This window comes from Triticum dicoccoides, chromosome 6B (genome assembly GCF_002162155.2).
Source record: "Triticum dicoccoides isolate Atlit2015 ecotype Zavitan chromosome 6B, WEW_v2.0, whole genome shotgun sequence".
NCBI classification, from domain to species: Eukaryota; Viridiplantae; Streptophyta; class Magnoliopsida; order Poales; family Poaceae; genus Triticum; species Triticum dicoccoides.
Genome location: NC_041391.1, coordinates 185058355 through 185068081, shown reverse-complemented (window position 1 = coordinate 185068081; position 9727 = coordinate 185058355).

Sequence of the window (9727 nt, the reverse complement as noted above, 5' to 3'; positions counted from 1 at the left end):
TAGCCCGCCGCTGCCGCCGTCGTTGCTGCCGCGTGCTGCCGCCGCCCGTAGTCGCCGCCGGACCCCGCCGCCGCCTCGCCGGAGATCTCGCCGGACCGGAGGTAGCCGCCACCAGGTTTTTTATAAAACTATTCGTTTAAAAAAAACCTAGATCCGTTTTTTTAGTTTCGGTTCGTCGGTTTTCTCGGTTTAGTTATTTAGCGGACGTTCGTCCGCACGTTCGTTTTAACGAACGGTTTTCGTAGTTTAGCCGCAGACAGCGAACGTTCGTTTGTTAGCCTGTTCGTTCGTTTTTCTTTTTCTCGGGTTTTTCGCGATTATTTTTGATCGCGATTTCTGATCCGATTTTCGTTTTAGTATAACTTTTCACTCGTTTATCGGAATCAGGCGATTCAAGCGCCTAGAGTTTCGTGTCAAGACCCTCTTTCCATTTAACCAACTTAAACAAGTTTTGCTACTATAAAATTTTACTTAGGTCCAGATTAGTAAACAAAGCTTGTTTCTTTCGCCGTTTGAGTTTCGTTGCTTCGTTTGATTTGATTCTTTTTGCAAACCGGAGTTCTTAAGTTGAACTTTCTGGTTAGATCTTTTATTTGAGTTTTAGCCATGCATTAGATGAGTGCTTATTGTATGCTTGTTTGTTTGCGATAGAGTACCCGGAGTGCGCATCATGCTACTACGAGTCTCTAGGTTTCACCGATCATCAGCAAGGCAAGTAACACTTTGATCATACCTCTTTACTACCCAGTTTTATTGCATTAGATCAATCCTCAAACAATTGCATGGTTAGGATTTGATTAATATGTGGGGTTTGGGAAGTAGATAAGGTAGTACCTATTACCTGTTTATCATCAAACCTTTGGGAGTTAGTACTATGTTTGCTTATATTACTATGCTTTACTAGTAGACATGGATTGGGTGAGTGTATCCATGACAGATGTGAGATTGTTAATTAATGGCTCACTTAAGGTGGAAACTTTAATACACGTCTGGGTGGACTGGGGCACCAGGGGAACCCAATGTTGCCTGTATTTTTTGGAAATCCGGGGGTACCAGGTGATTCTCCTATGGACCGCCACCCAGGCTCAAAGGGATCATGAGATTATTCATGCTAGAAACTTCCGTGTGCAGCCGCAAGCTACTATGGGCTCTAGCATAGTTGATTAAGTCGTGTGAACTCTTACAGTGGTAGACTAGCAGATGTAGGGGAAAGTAGGTGTAACTGTCTACCCGTCGTAAGGTGCAAACACTTCTGAAAGACTATGTCTTGGTCATCCGTTTATCAAACACCATGTAGTGCGAGAAATCCAATGGAGAAGATCCAGTCTTGCGGGGAAAAGTGCGCAAACTTCTGTAGAGTGTATAAACTAATCATGGTTAGTCGTGTCCCCGGTTATGGATGTTTTGAGTATCTAGTACTTTGATTATCATGTGAATCTCCTCATGTTACTTAATTTAATTTGTTGGGTTTTAATGATGATGCTTAATTGGGATTGAGTTGGGTGAACCTTCTCAATGTTTAACAACCACCATGATAGTTAAATAAAATTTATTCCTTTGTTGTAGGGAAAAATTGGCTTTATGCAAAACTGTAATCATAGAGCTTTCCACCGGTCATATATGCATGTAGTGATAGCATTATTCTGTTCATTACTCTCTATGTGTGACATTGCCAGCATATTCCATGTGCTGACCCGTTTTCGGGCTGCAACGTTCATGTTGTAGACTTTTCAGACGACAAGTAAGGTGCCTTAGGTCGTGATCTTTCACTCAGTGATGCCGTTGGAGTTGATGGACTCGCTTTATCTTCCAAGCCTTCCGATGTTATCGTATTTAGATGGCCTTAAGCCATATTTATTGTAATAAGTTCTCTTTTGAGACATTCGATGTAATAAGTGTGTGATTGCTACTCTGTTATAAATCCTTCAAGTATTGTGCGTGTCAGCATTACCAATCCAGGGACGACACTGATGCACAGAGATCAGGCTGTTTGAGGTCTGGTCGCTAATAGATGGTATCAGAGCACATGCTGACTGTAGGACACGACCACTGAGCAAAAGCCCTAGATCACTACTCTCTTCTCATTTCTGACTCCTCTCCCTTTTCTACTCTTTAGGATGGCGGATGCAAGGAACAAGTTCACACAACCGGATGAAGATACACCCTTTGGACGCCACTTGAAGGAAGTCACTAGATACCTGAACATTGGAGTACCAAGCTTCACCGGGACCTACATCGCCAGTTTACCAGAAGAGGAGCGTTGGATGATTCAAGTTCAAGTTCCAGGAAGGACGTTCATGCCAGTCACTGAGCCCATAGAGTTTTCCTTTGATGCACCAACCTGGAGTTTAGGAAAGAGCATGGCAGCCCACATTACCATGGGACGCATTGGAGAAGTTTACCACAAGGATCTCAAGGATACTATCTACCAGATTTGTGGGCGCCGAGATGAGCAATGGGAGATGATCAGCACCAGGAAGGATAGATCAATTGCAGCATTCATCCAGGAGTTAAAACAACACATTCGCCGCCAGGAGAACCAGATGTGCGCAGGCATGATGGATCTGAAGAAGGCAATGAACAAGATCACGGAGCTGGAAGAAGAACTCAAGTCTACACGTGATGGATATGAGGAGGAAATGACGACACTCGTGGAGAAGAATGGTGACCTGAAGAAGAAGCTAAAAGTATTCATGGGATTCCCCGCGACTAGAGGAGAAGACGACGATTGCACTTGCTCGGAGAACTACATCATCATCGACGACACCGACTCAGACCCCGACGATGGTGATGATGACTATGTTGATGAAGCTGGAGCAGATATCATGGAGTCTTCGACTGATCAATTTTTCTAGTCGACCACCATAGCAGTACTAGTATTCCCCCATGTATATAGTATAGTCCGAGCACTTATGTAACGATAGTTAGACCGTTGTATGACCTTGTTTGAATTGATTGAAGTGTTATGTTTGTGTTTGTCTCATGTGCATATGGGTAGTGTTTTCTCTCTAGACCTCATTCTATTCTGTATTCTCATCTTTTCTAAACCCTCAGATGCCTCCGAGACGTGACAATGGATTTGATTTCCCACCGAAGCTCACTCAGTTGATCCGGTAGCAGAACGCATTAATGAAGATGCTAGTCCAGAATCAGAATCAGGGGAACAACAACAACAACAACAACAACAACAACAACAACAACAATAACCCACCACCACCACCACCTGTTGATCACCTAGCCCGTTTCTTGAGGCTGAATCCGCCGGTGTTCTCCAGTAGCACCGAGCCGATAGTTGCAGATGATTGGCTCCACAAGATGGGAAGGGAGTTGACCACTTCAGGATGCACCAATGCGGAGAGAGTGCGTTTTGCCGCACATCAGCTTGATGGACCCGCAGCATCATGGTGGGAGAATTTCACAGCCACTTACCAAATCGACACTGTCACATGGGACCAGTTTCAGCAGGCTTTACGTACTGCCCATGTTTCAGCAGGAGCTATGGCCATGAAGAAGCGAGATTTTCGCAACTTGCGCCAAGGAGGACGTACTGTTGGCCAGTATGTGGATGATTTTAGTAAGCTAGCATGTTATGCCCCAGATGACGTTGCTACGGATGCAGCTAAACAGGAGAAGTTTCTGGAAGGACTGAATGATGAGCTGAGCATGCAGTTGATGGTGGCAACCTTCAAGAACTACCAGGAGTTGGTAGATAGAGCTCTCATGATTAAAGGGAAGCAGCAGCAAATTGACAACCGCAAGAGGAAGTATGGACAAGGAAAGTGCAATTCTGGAGCTCAGCAGAAGCCTCGTTTTACCCCGAACTTGGGAGGACCTTTTCAGCATACCCATGGAGGAGGGAGTTCGCACAACCATAGTGGCCCCAAGAATGGAAATGGGAATGTTGGAAGCAATGGCCAGAACCATACCAACCCATCAACCCCAGCCAAGAAGGACCTGAGCCATGTCACTTGCTACAAGTGCCAGAAGACTGGACATTATGCCAATGAATGTCCTGAAGCTAAGAATGGAAATCTCAATGGAAGCTCTGGGAAGAAGCCTAACCCTTTCAACAGGGGACAGGTGAACCACGTTAACATGGAGGAGGTTGAAGCCGAACCGGATGTAATAATAGGTAAGTTTTTGGTTAAGTCATTTACTGCAATCGTTCTTTTTGATACTGGTGCATCGCATTCATACATATCAAGGGGATTTGTGGATAAGTATAAACTACCCACCAAAGTTCTTAGAACACCTATGTTAGTAAGCTCACCAGGAGCGGAGTATATGGCAAGTCAAGGATGTTTTCGGATGCCATTGACCATAGGTAGGCATGTTTTCCCCTCGGATCTAATAATTTTGGAGTCAAAAGGTTTGGGATGTGATTCTGGGTATGGATTGGCTATCGATGTATGGAGGAAACATTGATTGCGCCAGTAAGTCGATTTTGCTTACCACCCCAAAAGGAAGAAGGATCAAGTATGTATCACGGCTTGAGCCGAAGAGTACTCAATTGAATTCCTTATCAGGAGTTGTACATGAGGAAGTACCAGTGGTGAAGGATTTCCCTGATGTTTTTCCAGAAGAGTTGCCAGGCATGCCACCGGATAGAGACATTGAGTTTTTGATTGAGCTTTTGCCAGGCACAGGGCCAATATCTAAGAGACCGTATAGGATGCCCACAAAAGATTTGGAGGAAATTAAGAAGCAGATTAAGGAGTTACTGGATAAAGGCTATATTCGCCCAAGTTCGTCACCTTGGGGATCACCAGTGCTTCTAGTGGAGAAGAAGGATGGATCATTGAGGATGGTTGTTGATTATCGAGGATTGAATGAAGAGACAATCAAGAACAAGTACCCACTGCTGATGATCAATGATCTATTTGACCAATTGCAAGGAGCTAAGGTATTTTCTAAGATCGATCTGTGATCAGGATACCAGCAGTTGAAGATTCAAGAGCAGGATATACCTAAGACAGCTTTTACCACAAGGTACGGGCTATATGAGTATACCGTTATGTCATTTGGTCTGACTAACGCACCTGCCTATTTCATGAACATGATGAACAAGGTGTTTATGGAGTTTTTGGATAAGTTCGTCGTGGTGTTCATTGATGATATTTTGGTCTACTCGAAGAATGACGAGTAGCATAAGGAGCATTTACATTTGGTACTTGGGAAGCTCAGAGAACATCAATTATATGCCAAATTTAGCAAGTGTGAATTTTGGTTGAAGGAAGTTGGATTCCTCGGACATGTGATATCCGGAGAAGGAATAGCAGTAGACCCCACCAAGGTTGTCACTGTGACAAATTGGGAAGCTCCCACGTCAGTTGGAGAAATCTGGAGTTTTCTTGGACTCGCAGGATACTACCGGAGGTTCATTGAGAATTTCTCGAAGATTGCCAAACCCGTGATGGAGTTGCTGAAGAAGGACACCAAGTTCAATTGGACTGAGGAATGTGAGGCTAGTTTCCAAGAGTTGAAGAAATGTTTGGTTACATCACCAGTGTTGATTCTGCCAGATCAGCGCAAGGATTATGAAGTATATTGCGACGCTTCTCGTTGAGGACTTGGAGCAGTGCTTATGCAGGAAGGAAGAGTTGTTTCATGTGCCTCATGACAACTTAAGCCCCATGAGTTGAATTATGCTAGACATGACTTGGAGTTAGCAGCCGTAGTGCATGCATTGAAGACATGGTGACATTTTCTCATCGGAAACCATTATGAGGTGCACACGGATCACAAGAGTTTGAAGTACATCTTCACACAGAAGGAGTTGAATCTCAAGCAAAGGAGATGGTTGGAGCTCCTAAAAGATTATGATATGAGATTGCATTATCACCTCGGAAAGGCTAACGTAGTAGCCGATGCGTTGAGCCGCAAAAGCCATGTCAACACACTCTTAACCGGAGAGTTACCCAAAGAGTTAGTCGAGGATCTTCGCGAGCTATGTTTGGAGATAGTTCCGAGAGGCTATGTAGCAGCATTGGAGATTCAGTTTACTTTGATGGATAAGATCAGAGAAGCTTAGAAGACCGGCAAGGAGATTGCCGAGATAAAGAAGAAGATGAGCAAAGGAAAAGCTACGGGATTTCGTGAGGATGAGCACGATACCTTATGGTTTGAGGACCGCGTATATGTGCCTAATGATCCAGAGATCAGGAAGTTGATTCTGCAGGAGGCCCATGATTCACCGTATTCGATTCACCCAGGAAATACCAAGATGTATCTGGATTTGAAGGACACTTTCTGATGGACCGGAATGAAGAAGGATATTGCGGAGTATGTAGCAGTTTGTGATGTATGTCAGAGAGTGAAGGAAGAGCATCAGAAGCCAGCAGGATTGCTACAGCCATTGCCGATACCCGAATGGAAGTGGGATAAGCTAGGCATGGATTTTATCACGGGATTGCCCAGGACTCGTTCAGGCTATGACTCGATATGGGTTGTAGTTGATCATTTGACGAAGGTAGCTCATTTCATCCCAATAAAGACCACTTACACCAGTGCTAAGTTGGCAAAGATATACATGACCGGGATCGTATGTCTGCATGGAGTTCCGAGGACCATTGTATCGGACACAGGAACCCAGTTTACCTCGAAGTTCTGGAATCAATTGCACGAAACTTTGGGTACCAGGCTAGAGTTCAGTACAACCTTTCATCCACAGACAGATGGACAGACCGAGAGAGTCAATCAGATTCTGGAAGACATGTTGAGAGCTTATGCACTAGATTATGGATCTAGTTGGGACAACAATTTGCCATATGCAGAGTTCTCTTACAACAACAGTTATCAATCCAGTTTGAAGATGGCCCCCTTTTGAAGCCTTGCACGGAAGGAGGTGCAGGACACCGTTGTTGTGGGATGAAGTTGGAGACCGCCAGTTGTTTGGACCAGATTTGATTAAATAGTGTGAAAAGAAGGTTAAGCTGATTCGCAATAGACTCAAGGTAGCCCAGTCCAGGCAGAAGAGCTATGCATATTCTAAACGCAAGGAGACAGTTTACAAAGTCGGATATAGAGTTTATCTTCGTGTTTCCCCACTTCGAGGAGTTAAGCGTTTTGGAGTTAAGGGAAAATTAGCACCACGTTTTGTGGGACCATACAAAGTTTTGGAGCGTATGGGAGAAGTTGCTTATAAGTTGGAATTGCCCAAAGGATTGTCAGGAGTTCATGATGTGTTCCATGTTTCCCAGTTGAAGAAGTGCCACACAGAAATGGCTGATATACCGCTAAGGGATACAGTGCCACTGGAAGCGATTCAGTTGGATAGCGATTTGACCTATGAGGAGAAACCAGTGAAGATTCTCGAGTTTGCCAGCTGAGTCACACGCAGCAAGGTTATCAAGTTATGCAAAGTTCAGTGGAGCCACCATACTGAGGATGAAGCCACCTGGGAGCGAGAGGAAGACCTACTGAAGGATCACCCTCACCTATTTTCTAGCCAACCCGAATCTCGAGGGCGAGATTCATCTTAAGGGGTGTAGGTTTGTAACATCCCAAATTTTCAATTTGGAATGTTATACATTAGATCATCATTGCATATCATATTTTATTGCATTTTGGCTTGATCCTAGAAATTCTACACAACTCAAGGACCCACAGAGAGAGTTGGGGATTTCATTATTTTCATAGTTTTCTCAAATTTTGGAAAAAAGAGGATCATTTGATTTTAATTATTTTATCTTTGTATATTTCTTTTATAAAAATAAAAGAGAGGGAATAAAATGACTTTCCCAAAATAAAGAAATATTGGAGATTTAATAATAAAATCAAATAAGATTTTATTTCGAAGTTTTATCGCTATTTTATTTGAATTAGGAAAAATGCGCATTTTCCAAAATTGCATTTTAGGCCCAAATAAATGTTCATCTTGTCCGGATTATTTTTAGAGGACGGGGAAAATTTATTTCGGGATTTTTGGATTCCGTTTAGTATTTCTTTTCTTTCTTTTTCTGCACGTCGGAATTGTTTAAAAAAAGGAAACTGACTTCGGGCCGTACCCGAGCGGAACTCCTTGGGCCGGCCCTTATAAGCCGCCACCCCCGGCGCCCCCAGCCCACCCAGCCGCCCCGCCCCCCGAAACCCTAACCCTAGCCCGCCGCCGCCGCCGCCGTCGCCCTGCGCCGCCGCCGCCCGACCCCGCCGCCACCTCGCCAGAGATCTCGCCGGACCCGAGGTAGCCGCCGCCGGACCCTAGATCCGTTTTTTTAAGTTTCGGTTCGTCGGTTTTCTCGGTTTAGTTATTTAGCGGATGTTCGTCCATATGTTGGTTTTAACGAACGGTTTTTGTTGTTTAGCAGCAGACAGCGAACGTTCGTTCGTTAGCCTATTCGTCCGTTTTTCTTTTTCTCGGGTTTTTCGCGATTATTTTCGATCACGATTTCTGATTCGATTTTCGTTTTAGTATAACATTTTGATCATTTATCGGAATCAGGCGATTCAAGCGCCTAGAGTTTCGTATCGAAACCCTCTTTCTGTTTAACCAACTTAAACAAGTTTTTGGTACTGTAAAATTTGACTTAGGTCCAGATTAGTAAGCGAAGCTTGTTTCTTTCGCCGTTTGAGTTTCGTTGCTTCGTTTGATTTGATTCTTTTTATAAACCGGAGTTCTTAAGTTGAACTTTCAGGTTAGATCTTTTATTTGAGTTTTACCCATGTATTAGATGAGTGCTTATTGTATGCTTGTTTGTTTGTGATAGAGTACCCAGAGTGCGCAGCGTGCTACTACGAGTCTCTAGGTTTCACGGATCATCAGCAAGGAAAGTAACACTTTGATCATACCTCTTTACTACCCAGTTTTATTGCATTAGATCAATCCTCAAACAATTTCATGGTTAGGATCTGATTAATATGTGGGTTTTGGGAACTAGATGAGGTAGTACCTATTACCTGTTTATTATCAAAGCTTTGGGAGTTACTTCTACGTTTGCTTATATTGCTATGCTTTGCTAGTAGACGTGGATTGGGTGAGTGTATCCATGACAGATGTGAGATTGTTAATTAATGGTTTACTTAAGGTGGCAACTTTAATACACATCTAGGTGGATTGAGGCACCTGGGGAACCCAGTGTTGCCTGTATTTTTTGGAAATCCCGGGGTACCGTGTGATTCTCCTATGGACCGCCACCCAGGCTCAAAGGGATCATGAGATTATTCATGCTAGAAACTTCGGTGCGCAGCCGCAAGCTACTATGGGCTCTAGCATAGTTGATTAAGTCGTGTGAACTCTTACAGTGGTATACTAGCAGATGTAGGGGAAAGTAGGTGTAACTGTCTACCCATCGTAAGGTGCAAACGCTTCTGAAAGACTATGTCTCGGTCATCCATTTCTCAAACACCATGTAGTGCGAGAAATCCAATGGAGGAGATCGAGTCTTGCGGGGAAAAGTGCGCAAACCTCTGCAGAGTGTATAAACTAATCATGGTTAGCCGTGTCCCCGGTTATGGACGTTTTGAGTATCTAGTACTTGGATTATCGTGTGAATCTCATCATGTTACTTAATTTAATTTGTTGGGTTTTAATGATGATGCTTAATTGGGATTGAGTTGGTGAACCTTCTCAATGTTTAATAACCACCATGATAGTTAAATAAAATTTATTCCTTTGTTGTAGGGAAAAATTGGCTTTATGCAAAACTGTAACCATAGAGCTTTCCACCAGCCATATATGCATGTAGTGATAGCATTATTCTGTCCATTACTCTCTATGTGTTACATTGCT